Source organism: Zeus faber, assembly GCF_960531495.2.
Source record: "Zeus faber genome assembly, chromosome: 18".
Classification (NCBI taxonomy): Eukaryota; Metazoa; Chordata; class Actinopteri; order Zeiformes; family Zeidae; genus Zeus; species Zeus faber.
Genome location: NC_137210.1, coordinates 16440729 through 16464915, shown reverse-complemented (window position 1 = coordinate 16464915; position 24187 = coordinate 16440729).

The window sequence follows — 24187 nt, the reverse complement described above, 5'->3', positions numbered from 1 at the left end:
ACAAGTAAAAAAACAAATGAGCAAAAAATTGACAGTCATTTATTTGCTTTAGCATTTTGACCTTGATGACTGCAACTCAAAAGAACAGAGCTAAGTTAGTGAAACTTGATATGTGAATAAACCTATATTGAAGAGGTTAAGTATTAAGCGCAAACACTTTGTAATGAGAGCCAGTCCAATGTATAGGCTGTAACAGGAGCAGACTGTTAAATATAGCTTGGCCCTTGCCAGAAATCACAAGGACAACTTAGACGTCCACAACAGAACTACAGAGCTGGGATAATGCTCCATTAAATCTACACTGTCTATGAAGAGTAACATATTATTATAAGAATAAATATTGAATATGATACTTTTGTGGGAAAATAATGTTTCTAAGTATATTAGCTTGTTTGCTTTTTTCAAGGAATCCTCATGAGACAAAATGATTCATTTTTTCCTTGAATGACAAAAAAAAAATGCTGTTTAATATCAAGGCCACAGAAGTTTCTGTCATGCACCAAGCATATGTAAACACATGAGCCAGTGCACGTCAGGAATGAAGAATTAGCTTACTGTCTTATGAAGTCTGCTAGAAAATTAAGTTGAATTTATGAGCTTGGACCACTCTGGTTTTAGCGCTTATATCTTAACCTTGGGCCGTGCGCTTCCAAATGCACATAGAATTATTTGAGATATATCTTATGGCATATCAGTGGCTCATTGCTAAACTATTGCTCAAACTCTGCAGCTGCATTTTGTGCAGGTATAACAAGATTATGATGATAGATGCTGCAATATACACACAATTACAAAACATTCAATGAGAACTTGATTGAATAGAACTGTGTTCATATTACAGACTATTATATTAAACTATTAATATTATGAGTCACATAAAACACAGCCAAGTGTCGGATTTGATGACTTATAACTAACTGTTCTGCATGTTTAAAGAGGAGGGGGGTTCAGGTGTTACAGCAGCAGAAGTTGCTCTAAAAGTGCAAGTCAAAAAGGTAGGTAAGAATAAAAATGAAATAAAACATATGTACACATATTTAAAGAAGTTAACAGGGCGTCACACCATGCTAAATTGTGAGCACAATATGGGCTGGTGGCAGTTGTGCAAAGCTAAATTACAAATACTATTTAGCAACGGTAACAATAATATGCAATGCTAGTACTAGTACATTTGCTGGTATAGTAAATAATGTACAGTTCTAATTGTACTGATACAGGTACTTGTATAATTTAATTCCTACAATTTAAGGGATAAAAAAAACACTTATGTGTGTTACAGAAAAAGAAAAAATACACCATTGTTATTTTTAAATCTGTCCATTTCAGTGACTTTCAGTTCTTTACGTCAACCGAGGCATTGCCAGATGAATTTAGTCATTTGTACTGTGGGTACCTAATTTATTTAAGAAAAAGTGAGGGTAAAACATTGAGGGATTTCCTTTAATCAGATCTCTTAGGAGTCCATGTAGTGGACCAATACCCCGATGAGTTCTCTTTAAAAAGCCAAGAAAATGAGATTGGCTGCACGCTGCCTCAGTTTTACCCTCAATCAAGGGAGATCGAGGGGGATTTTGTTAAATCTAAGAGCCTTTTACATCTCTGAAAAGTTCATTTCTCTTCATCTATTAACTCTGAATAAAAATCTACCATCATTTATGCGTTTGTTCATTTATAAATCATAAAGCTCGTGAGCTGGAGATCTGAGCCACAATTTCGAGCTCACGGATGACCAATCACAGAGTAGCATGTCTCAGCGCTGTACCACGAATGGATACTTCGCAGCATTGTAAATCAGGACCTCAAAGAGTATTATTTAGCCTCAAGCAAAGATTGCTTGTTTATCAGATGGTGCCTGAGTCTAGGATAAAAACCTCCCCGTAAATCTGGGCACATTTTATGTGTTCCTGGAGACTGGCTGGCTGATTGTAAGTTTAAGACTCTCAAGAACTCCAGAGGAAAGCATGCCTTTCATGTCAAAGAGCAGACTTTCTATGATGAGGTCCTGACAAGTCTGGTTCTAATGGATCTGCTTGATGGGATGGACAAACATGTTCTAATTGGCCTTAATGCACTCTCAATGAGAGCTTGGAACTGACTTGCGGAGACAAGGAGTGTGTTCAGCTGCTATAACACATCCATTTATCGAGGAGCGCAAAATAAATCATGAACCGCAATTCAATGTCAAACAATAACAGCATGAATTCTAGGGAAAACCTTTGCTTTTTGGCAGTTTAATCAGCATTGTCATTATTTCCCATCATTTGAAGTAGATGCCTAAACTTTTAAGATATTATTAACACATCTGATATAATAGTCACGGAAAGTCAACGCTATTTTTCAATTCAGAAATAGTATTGTTTTTTCTCTGATGTACCGCTTCATGATATATCAAAGCTGCAGCCACAGATTCTGATAACTCAATAAGCAGCATGGACTCCTTACATGTCACACCTGCACTTCTATATCATTCCTGTTCTTTGGCCTCACTGGGGGGCTCAATACACCTGCCTGGTGCATTTCAGCGGCATACCAGCTGGGAGAGAAACATCATGCATGCTTAATTAGGAGTATTGGGAACGGGATGGAGATTTAAAATCCATACTGTAACATCTAGCAGGTCTGCACGCATTAATAGATTTGCATAGAGACAATATAAAAACAAGGCAATAAAAGCAGTACGGTATGCTACTGTGCAATATAGTCTACAACGTAGCCATGGAAATCAAATAATGCATGCCACTGCATTTATATAACCAACCATATACAGTAAACACAATGTGCTGTGCAGAGGATTAACCAAAAATCATCCGTTAGATTTAGCATATAGGAGATTACAAAAGTTACAGTGAATAACATTATTACAGGTTAAAAAATCTTTTGCCTTTCTAGAGGAGGCAATATTCATGTCTGGTCAAATTGTCAGATCAAAGTGGGTGCTATTTGAAAAGAACAATGTAGAAATAAAGTAGCTTCCATTGTTATTTTATAATTCTCTCTTATTCGTATTCCAAGGTTTAAGGCACTGTTGATTTAAGAGCACATTTAACGAGGGAACTACCATGGGGAGACTCTGTTGATCAATATTATTGTATGCATCTCATCTAATGAATTTAGTGTCTTCTTATGAGCCATTACCAAGTTTAATAAAGAAGGCATTGTTCAAGAAAAAAACAATAAGATGATTCCCACAATGCAGAGGCATTCAATAAACTGCAGAGACGTTCAATGTCATAGACAATTCTCCAACCGGCCACCAAATAAATAGATATCACACTGCGAAATTGTCAACAATCTACAGTAGGAGCAATTTAAATGGTAACATTCTTAAAGGGTGCAACAAAAATCTGTATTGTCATTCACTTAAATCACCTTGTTATAAATGACTAATTCCTCTTCGCCTGAGGATCCTCAAAATCAAAATCCTTAATCAGGTTTTTATGACTGAAGAATACCATTAATCAACTCATAAAAAATTCACAATAAAATAAGAACCATACACAATCTCAAAAAGGACCCCAGTGTTTGAATTACTTTCAAACTTCTAGTATAGGTAGAGGTATCCATGGTATTAGGTATATGCACACAAATTACCTTTCCCATTATTACCTTTTTTTTTTGGTTTATTTAGGCATCCGCTCGTAAATGTGACAGCCCTGTCTTTATAATGAAGGCTTCTTAAATTGTATGTATGTTGGTCTTTGTGTCCTCTCCCTGCCTCTGTTAGTGGGAGCAGCACTGCTAAGGAATGAACGTCTGTAAGGTAGTGAACAGACCGTCCTACTGTAATTATAGTATTCATGAAAAGATGAAAATGAGTGCAAACTAAGTCTGTAGCTGCGGGCAAAATCAACAGCTCGGCATTACACTGTGACCCTTGCACGTCTTGGGGATACGGCGTACATATTAAAAACTTTGGGTGCAATTTAGTTTTCCACATCCGTCAAAAATGAGGGAATGAAGTGCATCGATTGCTTGTGATTATTAACTACACTGAGATAAGCCCTCTCCTTATTATGCAGATTACTGAGGCTCCTTGCTTCAGCATATTGTACAGATGCAAGGGAGCAGCTGCTCTTACAGATGGTGAGTACACGGATCTATCATTATGCCTCCATTGTCTCCACTTCAATTGTTTGGGGGACAACAGAACTGCATCAAAGAGGAACCCAACTGCAATGAATTAAGAAAGAGTAACGGAAACCATCAAGTAAATTTATACACCGGAGGCCGGGAACGGAGGAAAGCGTAAAGCTGGAGCTATTCCATATATACAGCATGGTGTGGCCCAGTCATGTATAATGTATCCAGATCTGTTGGATGCAACTACATGCCCCTAGCATATGTTGTTTTGCTGTTGTTGTCTTTGTTGTTTTCACTAGTGGTGGAATTTGTGCATGGCTGAAAACAAAAACTCTTATAACGAAGCAAAACAAAAAAATATTTCTCCTATTGCAAGTAAGATATATGCCTAACGGCTACAATCTCGGCAGAAGTCCAGTCATATCAATGTTATTTTTCCATGACCTAATTAAATTTGGCTGAAGAAGAAAATACCTGTTTTACACTAATAAGTACCTGAAAAATTCCTGAACTTTAGCTCATCTCTTGGGGTATAAATTGATTTCCAAGAAGCACAAAATGATCCAGAGCAATGTAACCAGTATATCAACACATCCCAGAATGCCTACAAAAGAGGATAAGGGATATGCAGACAATGTCAATTTTGCCCTCTACAGGAACCTCTGGTTGCCCATTTACTCACCACATTTCCTGCTGTGCAGAACTGAAATCAGGACACTGGTAACTCCCGTGGTCCTGGAGAAACATGACATCCCACTAGAGGAAGGTACACGCGAAGATCATAATAGATAAGGTCAAACTATGGAGTCTCATACAATACTGCTGTTAGCAAGGGTAGTATGACTCCAGGAATTAATGCAAAGATGCCAAATGGGGTCTCATACACGTTTGAGGTTGGATATGAAATAAATCAATTCCCACCAACTGACAACAAACAGCCAAGCCAAATGTGGATTCTGAAGATGAAAAATTCCAGGCCAACGGTGGCACAAAACATGAAACATGAACATGAAATAAAACATTTAAATTTCCAGGTAAATTTTCAATAAGAAGATAATGTTACCGATAATGATAAAAGGGAATTCTGACCCCCTGAAAACTTTTATGTCAAGTGGAAACTGCACACACGTGACATTTTTATTGTTGGCATTATTTATATTTTGATAGCTTTTGTTAAGTCTATGTGATTCCAAAATCATGTATTATAAAGATCATCACAAATATACAGACTTACCTCACAAGGATTTGATTCAATTTCAAAAGAGAAGAAGAGTGTTTTGTAGCACCACCCAAGATTTGATCAATGTGTAACAAGCACTGAAAAAAGAGGGCGAATGGACATCTAACCGCCACTGCAACGCCAAGGCAAATCAGCAGCTTCCTATCCAAATCATTTATGGGACTTAAAAAAAAAATGCTGTCAAATAATTTTACCACAAACAAACAGAGAATATTATCCTGGAAATGCAGGCTTGTAGAAATTCACTTGCAATTATATAACCTGCGCTATACACACAATCTTTACGCATTAAATAATATAATTATTAATATATATATATTATAGTTTTTCTTGATGATTAACACATTTCCTTGACTTTTAAGAGTGATTATGTGTCATGTAGGTAGTTTTGCCTGGGTTACTATAATATATGTATTTTGAGGGATGTATTTTGTATGACTGAAAAGAAAGACTACCCTTCATTTTGCAATATAACCACATTAGAATTCCATATTACAAACATAAACTGTCTTTCTAAACATGGCTTTTTTTGTCTTTAGTTGAATTTTGTCAATATATCTACTGCCATTTATTACAATCTGAATAATATCTCAACAAAGACTTACTGATGCCCCCAAACACCAAAAATCTGATACAGAGAAAAAACATAATTTTTTTAGTGAATCAAATAATTAGCAGAAGCATTTCTTCTGAATACCTCTAAAATATCTGTGTGCATAAAAAAGGAAGATCTTGTTTATAATCGCATTTCATATTATGTATTTATTCAATATTGATACGTAATTCATGGCATAAATAATTGCTTAAATTTCCCATTTTCTAACAAGCAAGTCTAAACATGGGAGTCGGAAAATACACAGGCAGGGCAGCAAAATTTGTATCCCAATGAGTCAAAAATCTACAATCCTCGGATTTAACCAATAATTCATTAACTTGTATGTGTGGTACGTTTTTTCCATAAAACATTGTGTTCCTTTCTTTGGTAAAGTGTTATGGGTGGGGAGAATGAGCCTGTCACAGTACAAAGCTCCCCTCAGAAGTCCACTTTGCCATGTCTGTTGTTAGGACCTGGTCCACATGGGGCCAGATCTGATTGGAAAGCCCAAAGGGAGGAGCTCCACCAGTCACAGGGGCATTGTTAGAGCCTCCAAAATGGCCAGAGAAGAATGACTGATTATGCAACCACAGCCGGGGTTACTAATAGGAATTCTATTTGAATTTCTAACATAACAGATGTTTGCTGGGCACCTCCACGGAGCGTGCATACACAGTTATGCTAATTCACCACTGTGTTTCCCTTCAAGTTAGCTCAGACCCATTAGAGCACACAGCTAGCTTGGATCCCTCTGTCAAACTAATAATTGGCCATTATTGATATTAATTAACATTTCTGCTCCCTATCTCCTTTTGACCTGCTATCTGTTGGTAAATCTAGTAACAGAGTCTTATTAAGGCGATAAAATCCAGGGGACTATAGTAGTCTTGAGCCATTTATCAGAAAAAAAAACACAAAGCCAATTAGCAACGGGTGCAGACAGTTGTCTTCATTCTCTACTGACTACTCTTTGATCACCACTATAAATTGCTAATAAGGCAAAAACAGCGAAGCAAGGCAAGGAAAGGACAGTGGAGGGTTGCCATTGCAGTCTCTCTTTCTGGATGGCAGGTAAAAGTATCCAGTATTAGTATTCCTGTGTGATGACACTATCCCCTAATTAGATATATTTTTTGGTGAGGTGCTTCATGCCAACTCCCCCTCCTCCACCGTTGGCCAATTCCATTAATTAGGCCAATATTATACAAATACAGCAAGCCTCATTTTACAAAAATATTTGCGTTTTTTTTGTCTCCCAACCTTTGTTTGAAAAATAAAAAAGGTACTGTACTGCAAGTAATGCCCACACATAAAGAATGCCTAATGGGTTATTATTCACGGTCATTTTCTATTTATTTATTTTTATATAGTTTTATAAAACTACAAGCAGACTGGCAGTATATATTATGAGCAATGGTTGGTTCTTGTGTGTAAAATCAATATGGCTTGAGTTTTCACAGTTCTCTCTCGTCATTTAAACAGCCTATAGCCTACAGTGCAGTGAAGGACCCATGAGAGTTCAAGCTGCACAGCAACCATATGCTGGGTTGGAATCAAATTAGGAATACCAAATCTATTTAGCAGATGCTGAGAGTACATTATTGTTTTGAACACGGTAATACTAGATTACACCTCATTTTAACCTTAATACTTAAACACATATGGATTCGTTTCGCAAAACAGAAGGAAGGAAAACAGTGAAGTTTCAGAGGCCAGCTGAACACAAGAATGCTGAAATAGCTGAAAGGGAAATACCTTGTGAATCTACCTGTGTTAGACTGGGGGAAACACTGATCCACAAGTCCACAAAACATACAAAGCATACAAATCGCTTGTCTCTGCCAATGTTAAGGGTAAAATACATTTTGTGTGGCTACAGAAAGAGAATTATAGAATTCTAACACATTTTTACTAACTCATACGTCTACGATGTACAGTAGGCCTAGGTGCATGTAGGTGATGTAGGTGCATCGTCAAAGCTGCTTCTTGCTTCAGTATCTCAAGTGGCAGCCCGGGTCTTTGACAAGAGACAGCGGTCCCTAACAGAGCACTGTTTAATAGCCTAGCTTCAAGTATAAAGGCTTTCTCCCCCGTGCATTACTCCCAGAACCCAATTACAAGTTTAATCATCAATCATCAGCATTATTTATTCAGTAAAATGAATTTCTAATTAATAACTGATGAGCATTATGGCCTTGAAGACTGTAAAGCAATTAATTATGGTTGGCAATGGGGAATATCTTCTGTACCTGGCCCACAGTCACAGCACAGCGGTGCCAAAAGGCTAATGTTCACAAAGACACACTGGGTTGTTCTCCCAACTAAGCTCTATTGGGATAATTACTTTTAGGAATGTTGTCTCAGGCCTGTCATACTTCAGGGATGAGAGCGTTTAGTTGTTGATTAACTGCAGCCACAAAGTAACACACAATGTTTATACAATGTTGAAATGTTGCTTTGAGTTGCGATGTTCGTTGTCCTATCTTCTGTTCGATTTCGTTTTCAAAACGTTTTGTTTTTTTTCTTGGAAATGACAAGAGAATATACTGAGAACACAACATATTATCAATAGTTAATTCATTAACTTCAAGACACCCCTCAACATATGTAGTCTGGAAGCAGCTTACCACTTTGTCTTTAAGCAGTTCAATTAAAATAGTACGACACGAGACATCCATTTTGTGAAGTTTCCAAGTTTCTCTCCAAAGATAAGAAACAAGGTCAAAGTCACAGCAGTAATAAAATAACAATTATTGGTTTGGAAATAACTAGAATGAATAATAACTTCAAACAATTGTTATCTATTGACACCTGTTTCTCGATTACAGATACCCCATGAAAAAAAAACACTGGGAAATCATTTAATTTGAAGCACGCACAGGAGGGAGGAGGTAGTGTCATAAACAAAAGAATATTTTTAGAGATTCATTTCAATTATTGTGTCTTCATGGTAGCCGCGGGCCAAGTTCAGATTGCTTCAAATGAAGGTAGATTATTGTATATTTTCATCTAGACATTAAAATAAAACAGACAGATTATGGAGGAGGTGAGAATTGTGATAAACAACCACGAGAAACAGTAATTATTTTTGTGAGGAAATGTATATCAGCAAAGCAGCTCCATCATTTATGTGTTGTTACAATTCAGCACAAAGTTTAGCAAATTTGTTGCAGGTCTCTTTTTTACATATATTTATCTCTGAAAATCTATCTGTACCAAACAGAGATGGATTGAAGTCATGCATGGCTGTTTAAGCCATCTAGAGTAAAGGTAATGAATGTGCATGACTATAATGCTGAATTGCAGCAGCACAGCCCTAATATGTTTGGCTCTTTTCTACAGGTTTGACAGACGCTACGAGATATCTGCTGATCTCTTGAACTTAGTTAAGTAAAAAAGCGAGTGTCCTCATTTCCTTTTTGATTAGTCGGTGATTAATAATTTACTATAATTACTATTAAGAACATTATAATTATTACAAACGGACCATTTTAAAATGGCAATCGACGTCCCAGAATTTGTTTAGAGGCGTCTTCGATCTAAGACGCTGAATCACAATACATTTGTGCTCATATCCTAAAGAGAATTAGCTAAATTCAAGGTTGAAGCGACTCAATTGGAGAGGTATTTTAAAGATACATACATCTAGAGTCTTTATGAAGTAAAAATAAAAATATGATCTTAGCTGTTTGAAATGCAGCTACATACATGCAGAACTATTTGTGGCTCTTCTGTCATCGCTATATATATATATATTTTTTTTTTTTTTTATTTATTTTTTTTTATTTTTTTTAAATAAAATCTCTGGGGTAAATGGAACACAACCACAAACCTCACATTAAAAAAAAATCAGATATCCTGCAAGTAAATTGAAAAAGGTTTGTTGCTATAGTGATTTTGCAGCACACTTCCATACAATCTAACTTAAACCATTGACTCAAACATCATGGCAGCGTAAGGGAAGTGTAAAGCATATGTGATGCGTCGGTTTGCAGTGGTTTGTTTGTCTGGCTGGTTCACCAGCCTAAGTTTAATGCACTTGGATACATTCTTTTTTTGTTTTAATTTGTTCATGTTTTGGTCAACAAAACATTTTGGAGGCAGTTTTGGTTCGTTTGTCCATCAGTGCTCCGACACATTTGTATGATTTGACCGGCTAGCCTAAAGTGCATATGCATCAGCTCAAACTGCAGGTCTAGAGGGTCATAGGTAACTGCATTCAAACAGATGGCTGGAGTACCGGTGTTGCAACAGATATGGGCAGTTCGACAGAAGTAGGCGTGCAAAGAGCTGATTGGAAGATTTGCTGGCAATGAAAACCACTTGGCCTTGCAGCTTTATAGAGCAGCTTTAAGTGCCGGTCCCGCACTGTCATTCCAGAAGAGAGTTTTGCCATTCATAAGTTCAATCCTCTCTTATTAGGTTATTCAAGAGCTCAATTAAAGAAACCAGAAAAATTGTCTGTCATTAAAAACTACAGCATGCATTAGGGATAGTGAGTTCATATTGCACCAATGACAGAGAAAAAACAAAGTCACTCTCAGAGAAGATTCACTTCGGCAACATCTTGGAACCAGTCCTTTGCTGTAAGTCTGTGGCAAACAAGAGCAGACTGCTTTATCTTTTGTCCAAAGCGACTGACAATAAGTAGGCCTACAGTAGTGGAACCAACTGAACATCACAATCTCCATGAGCAAAGCCTTCAAGAAGAATAAATAACATTGGCTGTCAACATTTATATTTCATATAGATGCACCAATGAATTGTAAATGTTGTCCCAAAGGACACTGTTGTCAGTAAAAAAGGCTATTACATTCTTCTTAACAATGCTCCTAAAGCCATCCACCGCTCCACCAAAGAATCATAATACAACCTTTCAAGACAAGTGTGAACCTGAGGGATTTTGCATTTCACATCAAATACTAACAGAGGTCTGTCTCATGGAGAGAACCTGGAGTCCTTGGAGAGACCTTGCTGTTATTTAGCAGCGTTAAATATTGCCGTGTCACATGAAGTACTATGGTTATCTGCAATCTAAAACGTGAACATTCAACTAAAAAAGAAAACTCAGTTCACATTGACATGCTTTCATTGAGTAGCCTGACTGGCTGCTATGTTGGTGTTTATATGCAGAGCTTGACAGTAACGGTTGCCTGGTTGCCCTTGGAAACCAGATTACACATCACACTGACCACACTGACGCATGTGCAAATTTAAGTAATGAAATCCGTGCTTTCAAGAGGACCAAAACAGAGAAAAAAAATGCTTTTAAACTTTTTACTGCAGTCAGGTGAGAAATAAATTATTAATATTTTGCGATATATCGCAGTATTGTATCGCAATACTTGGTGTATTACAAAACAAAGAATCGCGATATCATCGTATCAGGCCCAAGTATCGCGATAGTATCGTATCGTGATAGCCCTGGCGATTCCGACCCCTATACTAACCACTGAGCCACCGAGCAGCCCAGTTACTAGTGTGCTAACATTACGTTTGTCCACAACACACCATTTTGGCCACTTTCCAAACATGCTTGCAGCCAGCCTGCACAAGTCTGATTTTCAAGACCTGCTCCCGCCCTGCACCTGCGATGTGCAATACCGTACCTGCCCGTACCTACCCATCGATACAAGATCAACGGCCTGACCCAAAACCACATATCCTAACAAGTTTCAAGTCATCATTTTGGGCCGTTTCATACATGTGAAATTAAGTCTTAATTTGTGCCATATGCACAATTCCGCTGCTTAATGCGAATATTCAACTATTCCGCAGGAGGGGGTTCCGGTCCGGGCCGGTTCGGCTCTTCCTATGGGTGAGATAGGCGGCCACCGAGGGCGCCATCCCGAGTGGGAGAGGGCGGAGAGAGCGATTGTGTGCATTTTGCACACCTGTCTCCCTCTCTGAGGGTCCAGACAATGTGCGCGCCAGCAATACGCATGCCATTGATCGGGTGCCATGTGTTTTTATTATAGATGTAGGTTATTTTATTCAACGTCTTCTTATAGAACGAAACCATGCGTAATGGGGGCACTTTCTCCGTGACTCTCTCCCCGATCACCCCCTCTCCATGCATTATGCGCAGAAAATAATCTAAGCGAGTCTAATCTAATCTAATCTTGAATCTTGAATCTTGAGTCTACAAGTCGTTCCCCGTTCCTCCGTGCCCCGTCCCCACACTGTTTTTAGTTGTTTTATTCGGAGGAATGGGGCCACAGAGCGGAGGTGTTTGCTGGACAAAGTGGAGGAAGAGGAGTCCTCAGTCCAGGAAGTATATATTACCTGACAAGTCCGGGAAACTACAGAAACAAATATTCCGGCCATAATATAGCCTGCCTATCGGAAGAAGAGGAACGGCTGGTCATAGATTGGATGATCCTCTGGATGGCCGTCCTCCAAGATAGGGCAGATGATGGACAAGACGGGCTCACCGTTAGGATGCGCACCCAGGGACATCGTCACAGAGAGCACACAGGGGAATAAATCCTCCTCACCGCAGCTGCCGCATTTCCATGGGACACAGTGATTGGACAAGAGACAGTGACTATACTCACAGATACATCGGCACAGGCCAGGGTCTTGATGGAGGCTCTACAGGAGTCCCAGGATGCCCATCAGGCTGAACAAAGGACCCAGCATCCCCAGCCCCCTCAAAGATACACTCCAAGTGGAGGGACAGACGTGGAATCAGATTCAGAGGAGGAATCCACACACCAAAGAAGAGGAAGATCCTCCTCCCGCCAAGAGACCCTCCGCCACCTAACCCAAGATCCCCCAACTGGGAAGACCTTGAAGAATCACCCATCAGGAGAAGAATAACATGGGGCGGAGATATGTCGGAGGCACCGAGCAGGAGAGCTCACAGCCGAAGGGCAAGACCCATGACCCGAGGCACCTTCAATCCCACCAAACTCCCTTGCAGGCCACCGCATTAACAAACGGATGATGGCTAGCCTTTCCCGCCCAAATGCGACTGAAACACCACACCAAGAACACAGGCCTAGACAGCCTGGACATCATCTGGTATGAGGCAACCAAAGAAGAAAGGAGGATACTCCCTCATGGATCCTCAGCAGAGGAGATACTAGGAAGACCAGGACTCACCAAACAATGGAAAGAGGCCTACCTGGCATAACTTCTACCACCAGGGATGCATGAGGAGAGACAGATCAGCGGAACGACACCATCAGAGCACCATGGATTGATACTGCCAAGGGGGATCACAGATAGAAATAGAACTAACAAATAGAACATTTCTGCCACAAGCAGGGACAACCTCGCTCCTGCAAATGACCATCCCCGGGATGACATCAATGGCAGGACTCGGAGAAATAATACAGGCTAGAAAAGAGTTTTAGAAAGAGTTTAAGAAAGAGTTTCTTAGGGACTGTGTAGACAAAGGAATAGACCCAAGCTTACTAGATGACCCAGGGGTGTCTACCTACCTAAGGTTAGAAAGGGACCTGACTCTGGGAGCCCACCAAACGGCAGGATCCCTCTTGACCATGGGAGTAAGAACCCAGGGAGATGACACCATGGAACAACTTAAAGACCAGATGGTCAGGATGGTGATCTGCAGAGAGGTGAATCTCACGCAGGCAGGCAGCATAATGGACAGTAAGGGAGCTGCATTAGTTCAGGTGGAGAAATTGTTCAAGGACCTCCCCAGAGGGATGATGCTGGCAGCAAAGTGGAATCATCTGACCCTCCCCCAGAGACAAATGGAACTTAGCGCATATGACGCCATGAGCTTCATGAGGAAGAAACAGGAGAAACCTCAGAACACCAGTGTCAAGTTAAAATGAGGTTGCATCCCAACGGGGGTCTTTGGGCCGAAGTCTACTCCCTTGGGCCGAGTGGAGAATGGTAGAAATGGCTGTTCCGAGACCCCCAGAGGATTTAAATCAACCGAGGCTTCCTGGTTGCAAAGGAGGGTGTGGAATAAACCAGTTGTACAGCCTTCTTGTGCACCTCAGTCAGCGGTCACTCTATGCTTATGCAATAACCAATCATGTAACAGGCATATGTAACCACACCTGCTGTATTTCCTATATGTACTTATACGCGAGCAGCGCAGAGACATAGCGTTCTCGCCTAGGAGAAAGACTCAGTGACATAGAAGAGAACATCTCCCTGAGACCCCTGTCCCAGGAAATAGCTTAGCATAGCCTTACCTTGAGACTCCGATCCCGAGGAAACAAAAGAAGAGGGATTACCCTCCACTAGCATTGCACTTGGCGATTCAGTCTGAGACCTCTGTCCCAGGACTAGGCCGTCTGTACCTGTTTCGGAAAAACCCCCGATAAATTTGTGTTTTGTGTTATCTGTTGTACATCCCCGCCTGTCTGCCTGATCCTCAATAAATCTTAAGCCCCCACCATTGTTGGGGTGCTGAACGACCACTGAGCGATAAGCTTGCCTTCCTTGTGCCACTGCTGATACAGAGAAGAGGTGAGGTGAGAGGTGACAACCAGTGTGTATATACGAATGCATTCTCCTTCAACTAAAAGTTCCCGGGTCTATAGCTTGGGGCAACGCTAGGACACTAGACGTAGCATCCTAGGACAGGAAATAACTCGAGCCTGTATAAAGATAGACCAGTGGTACCAAAACGGGGACGAAGCTCGGTATTTAGCGGACGGCTTAAACGAGTGGAGTGTAAGGGATTAGGTTATAGAAGAGGTCTACAGCATCCGGTGTTTACGGATTCTACACCGGATGGACTGTCTCGTAGTTTTCTAAAAAACATACCTCATATTTTCAGAGCTCTACACACAAATCCAAAAATACACACACAAAAGGTACAACTCCACAAATCTCCTGCAAAATCAAACTCTGCATTCAAAACAATGTTATGTGTTCTCAAAATATTTTTTTGTGTTGAAATGACACACCACCCCATCATATGAATACTTTTCTAAGAAACAACTGAACACTGATGTGCTCAATGTAAAATACAACTATGAATGGAAAACACTAGTATGAATGCCTTATCAGGAGACTTATTCCTTTTGCATGTTCAGTGTTGTACTTACTACGTATGTACAGTAGACTGTTGTAAAATGTTTTTATATTCAAGTATAAAACACACAAATATACTGTAATATAAACAAAGATGTTTTTATTTTTTCCCAAAATACTGAGTACATCCCGTTGTATGAGTAAAGTGTTTACATACATACAGTACAAAGAAATGTACTGTATACAGTAATCATTGAGTACTGTACTGATATGCAGTCCTACAATACTGTAATGAGGGTAGATTTCTTACCTATTCTCATTTTGGAAAGTCCGGACAATAGACACTACTGTAAACCTGCTCAAGTTTGGTTGTACTCTGCCAGCCTCCCTCATTGTTGGACCATAGTTGACCACAATGTAAACCAAAGTCCTCCTCCTCCCCGTTCTCCTCCTCTCACTCTCACTCCTCTTGGTATGCCCCTCTCCTATGTTGGCATCCATTGCTCCAAAACAGATGAGCTCGTCTGTGGCCTTTTTCTCACAGTAAACCTCTGTCAGCGAATTGAAAAATTGTTCAACATGTGTTTGCCCATGTGATGAGTCAATGTGGCCATTTTGAATGGCACTGTGTTCCATGTGAACAAAAGACATTTTATTCATGAAGATTGTGCCAGATGTAGAGAATTGTAGTGTAGTGTTTTGAAAAAATGTGTGGTTTAGAACTGCAATCTGAGTGTAAATCAGGAAATGTGCTTGCATTTGAGGAGAATTAGTTCAGGGGATTGGTGCATGAGTTACAGGTTATGGTCATTGTGTCTCACACACCAGGTCCTCTACCGAAGTTCAGGTGACAGTTAGCTCGCTATTGCCCTCGTCAGGAGAGGACTCTGAAAAACCTAGCTTGTACACAGACAGGACTTTTTAGCATATTAACATTGGTTGCAGTAGACTATCACAATCGTCACATTATACAACATATTGTGCACTTGAAATGTTACAAAAAAAAACCACTTTGAACAATATAATGTTTCAATTGTATACAAGGCAACACTAACTTTTAAAATAGGTTGCCAGGCTGCAAACCAGTCATCAGCTTTGGGTTGTCAAAACAGCTATGGTTGCCACTTTTAAACATCTTAATTGAGATACTATGCTTTTAAACATCAGCTTAATAATAAAAATGTGACATAAAATAATGTTGAAAAGCTTTATTACAGTACCCGAACAAAATTCTATGAACACTACTCCTCTGGTCACACAGTCTCTGTCTCTCTCACACCCACATGTTCAGTATATGCTCACCACACAGACAATAAGAATCTCAACAGTCCTGTTTGTCCCATCATTGTTAACAATGGTAAATTCTACTTTGCATCTTTCCATTTAAAAATTCTCTCCACCGGATGAGGTCTGAGCCATGCTCATTATTAATGCTGTCTGTTTACAAAGAAAATAACTGGTTATTGTATTGTAACATCTATATGTTGACAAATTTGACCAAATTGAGTAAAAAAAACACAAAAACTAAAAACATTCCTGTATAGTTTTATTTTAGTTAATTTTGTAAGAGACAGAGACAGTTTTCTTTTTTTTTCTGCAGAGTTTTAACTAAAATGTCTTTTTTTCACACTTAGTTTTAGTTTTTAGTTTAGTTTTAGTTAACAGTACAGGGATGCAAACACATGTATGATGAACAAAGTTCTGAAATATACTTATGGTGCACGGTTTTCCAGGTTCCAATGAACGTATCACTTCCGACACAAACGCTGTACCGCTTTGGAGAGCTTACAACCGGAGACTAGAGCCATGTCCTAACATAGCTTAGTTCTAACATAATATCAGAGAATGAGTTCACAAATTAATGGATCGCGGATGTCGTTGTTCTCACGGACGGATAAAAAAAAAAAAAGCTAAAATGGGTCTTGGGATCGGTTTGGACAATTCACACAAGTCACCCAAATTGACATAAAAAAAGGGACATTCACCGAAAAGCGAGCTGATTGTAATAACTTTGCTCTACTGCCGTCCACAGGTGACTGTGTGCACCGGTGCGCATGTGAGTAAATGCCCCAACGCACATGCGTTCTGGTTCCGACTGTGACGGCAATATTTAAATATCACTTCTACAACAAATGTATTTATCTTTGGGGGGGCCTTTTTTGCTGTCCCTACTTTTTAATGTTAAAAAGTGGTTGCCAAAGGGGGCAACCAGAGGCCATAAAATGGTTGCAAATTGACTCAATCTGGTTGCAGAAGGCAACCATAACTGTTGAGAACTGCTATATAGTTTTAATACTATACTATAATACTCAATAGTATTGTTTCAACCATAAATTATGGTTAATGTATCTTTTTTACTGGAAATTACATCAGACAATTCCCACCATAAAGCATATTATGTGGGGGATTCCACTATTCTGGCGCCATTTGTGTCCCACTGATATGAAATATACAAATATATATGTAAAGTAAAGGTAAAATAGTTTTTACACTTAAGTAAAGTGTCTTATACTACAACCTTCATGCAAGTTTCAGATAAACAGCTTAAAACATAAATAAAAACTATCAACAACACTTAGAAAACAGCACTTTACCTTGAAATATAATCATGAAAATCCATCAGAAATCGTATTATTTTTGCATTACCGTGAGGAACCATTTCACATCTCATGCTTGAAACATTTTTTTGTGAGCGTTAAATTATAGATTCAAAAACTCAACCTTGGTTACTTCCAACCTGTTACTATTTTAAGCGACCTTCAGCACAGAACCCTTGTAAAAAATGGGATGTTATGACCTGAGATACCCTTTTTTGTAAACCCTTTTTTGAATGGTTAAATGCATGTTTTCTTGGATTCAATGTTAAAAAATGGTTAAAAAATAAACTTTCATTTTTAAGACTTGACTACATGGCATTGCTTTCACCATACATATTCACAAAAGAAACATAGTCGAACCACTGACTGAACACCAGCACTTAACAGAGAACTAACCTTATGAGAAATACATAGTGAAACTTTAATCTAAGTTAATTATGACTTCATGTAATAACTGACATGAAAAACGTTATGGGGTTGTTGTTTTTTGTTTCACTGACGACAGCAAAACATGGATGGAAACGAATGAACGAAAACATTACAATGGCCCTGAGTTATCAAAGTGTGATTTGTAACCACCGGGTGTAGCTTCAGCTAGCCTCCTAGCTAGCTTCAAACAACTCACCAAGATGGAGACGACAAACGGAGACTCCTGGGTGCTGGATCGGCACGCAGTCGATACGGGTTGGGGTTTTTTTTTTTTTATTAATGTCGCTTGGTTGCGTGGTTTTGCTTTGAACGGTGATTTGAGCTTGTTTTGAACTTGTTTTACACTTTAACGTTCCTCTTCTTCTCACCTTGCTCCGGTTTTGCTGCGTCTGGGTTTCTCCTCCGCGCACGCGACTTCTCGTACGTAATGTCTTTTTTTTTTTAATTGTTTCTAATATGAAAACTTTATTGTTCTTGTCGTGCTGTACACCTATTGTTCAAAATGAAATAAAATGTCGTACAACTTTAATTTATTGTATTTTATTTATTAATAGTAATAATGTAATTATATATATGTATATATACATTTTAATAAATATATATATATATATATATAAAAAATTTAATCTTTGTATTTATTTGTTTGTTTGTTTGTTTTCCTATTTGTTTGTTTGTTTATTTATATTTGTATATTCAAGATTCGAGAGGTTTATTTGTCACATACATCTACTTACTTTCATACATATATGCAGTGAAATGTCATTGCAACGCACCCGGAGATCATGCACAATAAGTTCTAAACCGAACATAATAGCGAACCTCATTCCTACGTAGCAACTGAAACTAACTGATTCCTAAAACGTAATGCAGCTAGTGAATTGAATAATATAAAACAAAATAAAATACAATTAATTAGAATAAGACTCAAAAGGGTAATACAGAGTGGGGGTAAAAATAAGTAAAGGTAATAGAGTTATGTATATGGGATAGGCTATTTGTATATACAGATAGGTGCAGTAAAGTGGCATGTGAATAAAGTGAGGTAGTGTGTGTGGAGATATACAGTACAGTTATAACACAGTACGGCATAGCAATACAGTAACACCGAACAGAACAGCAATACAGCGCAGTATGCAGTAACCCAGAACAGTGATACAGTATGCAGTACAGTATGCTACATACAGTAGAGTAAGGCAGTGGGGCCTATGTGAGTGACGCAGTGAGGACCCCTGGTGAGTTCAGCGTTGACAGTCCCTATGGCTTGCGGGAAGAAACCCCGTCTCAGTCTCTCTGTCGTCGCTGTGTGGCTGCGGAGGCGCTTGCCCGACCGCAGCAGCTGGAACAGTCCGTTGTTGGGGTGGCGAGGATCCTTCATGATCCTGCGTGCTCTGCTACTACACCTCCTGGTGTATAAGTCCTGCTCTGAGGGGAGGGTAGTTCCAGTGGTACGTTCGGCTGAACGCACCACCCTCTGCAGGGCCCGCCTGTCCTGAGCAGTACAGTTCCCAAACCAGGCAGTGATGTTGCCTGTCAGGATGCTCTCCACTGCTCCGGATTAGAAGGACTAGAGGATCCTCACCGTGACCCTGAATTTCGTTAGCTGCCTGAGGTGGTAAAGACGCTGCCTCGCCTTTCTCACCAGAGTGTCTGTATGTAAAGTTCATGTTAAGTGTATATTATGTATATATTGCATTTTATTTTTTTTTTTAGGAGGTTCAACATCGTTATTTATTACAGGAAAATTTTATATTGTATGATTTGGCACATATGCACAAATAATATATTCGATTAAAATATATTTTATTCCTCATAATCATTTGTAATGATTGTGTACGATAGAGTAGCAGAGACAAAACCGAGCGATAACCCTACAGCCTTGCGATAACACGGCAAATGCCCCAACGTGCTGTACAAATGTGAGAAACAGAGAATGAATACAGTTTGTGATTAAATGTTTGGGAGCAAACCTTAGCTGACCTTATCAATTGTAATCACATTTTTACTACGTCTCGCGTAGAGGTTCTTTCCAATCCTAAACCACGGTGGTGGAAAATTCACTGTGCTCCTTAAAATCCGCAATCTGATAGATCCGGTCCATTTTGAGTAAGAGTGAAAAGTAGAGATATTTACTATGTCATGTATTGGAGTAAACGTCCAAAGTCTCCAAAACTGTATACCCTCAAATACGTAGAGATCCTTGAAAAGGGTATTAAGTACAGTAGATAAATACTTTGTACATTGTGACTTTCCAACACTGGTCTCTATCCAAAACAAATCACCAAATCTACTCACAATCCATAGTCCCAAATATCCTGGCTAATAACCCCCAACCTACATAACAAACCTGTTTTTAGAGGTAGCCACACTGCTTTTTTAAACTTGCTCCCTTTGTGATGGTGTCGTGTGCTCCTTTTAACGGATCGCGCCACATGAATTAGTTAATCAAACTGGTTGCAGCAACTGGACGGTTTAATATACATCATGCTGCAGGTTGTCCTCCACCTTATTTCATCCCTCCGAATAACTGAGACGCATATACGAGACACGATCTGCAGATTTCATAACAGGCCCTCCCTGCAAGTCTTCACATCTCTCTCTCTCTCTCTCTCTCTCTCTCTCTCTCTCTCTCACTCTTTCACACACACACACACACACACACACACACACGCACACATCCACACACACACACACACAGATCCACGCACACACGTACGCACGCACGCGCGCACAGATACACACACACACACACACACACACACACACACACACACACACACACACACACACACACACACACATACACGCACACACACATGCAGCACACACCCACACACACAAATTGAGAGAGAGCTTTCTTCTGTCCATCTGGTAAAGCGGGGCTGTTGTGATTGATTTGTGGATTTGCTCCCTCTTTTCTTCTCTCCATTTAAGTGAAATAATGTATGGAAGCAATCTGGCGACAGACATTTTGGAAAATCTATTTGAAATCATTTCAGCTCAAGCCATGGCAGTTTGTCTTCTAAGGGGAGAGGAGCAAAGGATAATTGTCTTCAGTCTAGTAAAACACAGCATAACTGCCATCACACTTGAGTGAGCTTATAGCCAGCTAGTCCCATGGCCTCTAGAAGATAGAGCAGTTAATGTTCCCTTTTATTTTAGAGGATATGTCACTTGTATCACAGATTTATACCATGATACAGCAATTTTGTCCAAACAGATGGATAATGGTGTCAACCGGAAACAAAAAGCCCCGTTTTTTATTGAGTTTAGAGCATATTGTTTAGATAGAGGCCTCTGCAGAATGGCACAGCCTGCATTTTCTGTCTTTATCTCCGTAATCTTGCAAGTATTAGATTTGATCATTTTTGTTTGAAGGAGGAAAATGTGGCTGTAATGGCTTCCTAATAGCAAACACAGGGGATACAAATCCAGCGACCCGGTTCTGCAGTGCTTCCATAAGCACCTCTGATTTATAGAGGTCTTTATGACAGAAAGGAAAATGATCTGCTGCAGGTATAAATCAGGTGAGGGGTAGGAAATTGAACTTAGATATCATCTTGTCAGATGCTTAATGCTCTTCCTCCTGTCACATTCGATAGGACCAATTTGGAGAATCCTGCAGAGGTAAAAAGAAGACAATTAACAATGACAGTGTGGTAATAGATGAAGCCATAAAATGAACCCGCTGCCTGCAGGATGCTTTGTATGATTTCCACATGGGGTGGTGCCAGGGGGTGTGTTGTCCCGGCCTTCCGTTTCCACCACAGAATGGGACGAGGGCGGCTGGCGCTGCATTCCACAAGCCAATACGCACCTCTAGCAAACCCCCGCTGCAGAGAATCCGGTTTGGTTTACTGAGCCCGCTCTGCAATTTATGTGTTGTTACGCGTATGAGTAGAGTTCCAAATTCAAAGGGAAACCTCTTCCTCCATTATTGACTCGTAGGGCGTTTTCCCCAACACCGTATTTAAATAAATCAATACGTGAATGACCAACGGAAATACTTCGTCATCTCCCCGCCAGAAGAAATCCGAGGAAAGTACGCAAGACGAGGCAAACATAGAAGTGGATTCGGGATGTACCTACGGTGTAGTGCTCGAATTAGAAAACTGGACTCGACTGTTTAGATGCTCAAACTGTTCTCATTACTGGGGGCGGGGTGTGATGCGTTCCAGACCGGCTCGACGATGGCAATGCTCTCTGATCCCTGAATGTCATTCCGGCCTGCATCACAGCACACCGCTATATAATCCGCATCATATGGCGGACGGCGGGCATTCATTATTTGACGGATAGAATTATTTTTTTAAATTAAATAAATAAATAAATAAATAAATAAAACACCAGCAAATGTAATTGAGGGGTGTTGGTTTCTAATGATAACTCGCGTTGATAACTAATTTCTGGGAAGCTGATGACCTTTTGTGAAATCCCTTTTGACGCCGCCCAACTCCGCCGAGTGGCAATTGGAGCCGCGAGGAACTATAACGACCAGAGATCTGCCGCTCAGAACCATCACCTCTCATTGCTCACCAAGCCCAGCTCTTGTACAATCTAATTTGATTTTAATGCTTCTCTGAAGGGGGATGGCGCTCTTATTGCTGCGTAATGATGTCGTTGTCAGGAGCCGATGGCGACCCCTAATATACCAGCCACGCTAACTGCCTCTGTGACACCCATCTCGGCATTTTTTTTTCACATTTTCTCCGGCGCGTGACGGTTTGCGCCAGCTTTTATTACCCGGTTGTTCTTTCCGTCGCGTCTACCTTTGGGATTTACAAATGTTGTGCATCTTGAGAAGTCACTTATTTATTAACTTTACGCGCTACGGTCCTCCTTTGTATTCAGTGGAGTAGATGGAGGATAACGATGAAGGTCTTCTCCGGGATGAGGAGAATTTTGAAGTGCTCACACTCGGGGGCAGCAAATGGAAAAGTGACAAGCCTGGTGCGCTTGTCTATTTTACTTATTCTGTGCCTCTGTTTCATATTTCGCCTCGCACAACGGGGTTATTTTCCCTCCAGGGTTCAGGAGGGCACGCTCCTTCATTTCTTCAGAAAATTGTTTCGCAGAATTTCAATCTTTGGCTGCTAGATATGACAAAACACAATATCAAGAACACTTATGTTTCTTATCTGCCATTTTTTTTCTGGGTATAAATAAAAGATCAGTATAAATTTAAGTCAAGTGGTCCCGAATGCACATCTGAAAGATGAGTATGAAAAGAACTATGGACCTTGGGACAGTCTCAATATGCGTTTCCATCGCCTGCACCAAATTACCTTGGCAGCGGGGGCTTGTAAGTCATTTGTCATCCTCAAAAATCAATTAGTGTTTCTGTGATAACAGCACAGATGTAATCCTTTGACTCTTTGGACAATTGGACACTAAATCCTGAAGGTGCACCTCTGTCTCATTATGTAAACAACCTCACTTTGACTTGGTCTTTGTGCAATACATAATAGGTTACCGATCGATTCATTAGGTGAGGACATCATTATTATAACGTTGTGATCTGTAAAGTGAGGCCTTACATTTGCTATATAAATATTATGATATATATAGTAATGTTATATCTTTCACTTTTGGGGGTTAAAAGAGATTTTCTTAAATAGCCTGCCTGAGGACACCATATTATAAAAAAAAAAAAAACCCTCCTAAGTGCTTTGTCTTTCAAGGCAAATCTTCCATAAATGAGATATGGTTTTGTAAACAAAAAAAAAAACTGTCATAGAAAAAAAGATTGAATGCTGTTAGAATGATGAGTTCAAAACCCTCCACACAAATAATAATTCTACTGACTGTGCAGTAACATCGGTCAAAAACAAACAAAAAAAGCCCAGACACTTGACAAAGTGATTGAATGCAAGCAACAGTATCAGAAAATATTACACGAAAATGAATCTTTAATACATTACACGGCAGACCTTCTTCAATTCTACTTGCGAGGATGAACATACTGTATGTGCAGCCTAAGACATATCAACTAAAGCTCCCAACGGCATAAAAAGAAAAAAAAAAAAAAGGGAAAACATCCAAACATTGTCCTATTGATGTCCCATTTTTTTCCTGTTTGGCTCTTGTCAGAGGTCAACCTCAAACAGCATGCAGTGGAATCAGGCGTTACAGTTGGTGTCACATTGATGCATTACAGAGCCCACAGAAGGTCACGTCTCTGTAAACATACATTATCAAAACCCATAGAAGAAGTGTGATGTTGACCCCCACCAACAGTTTATGGTGCATCTTAGGGCGAAAAGGGTCGTGCGGATGCAGAGAGCA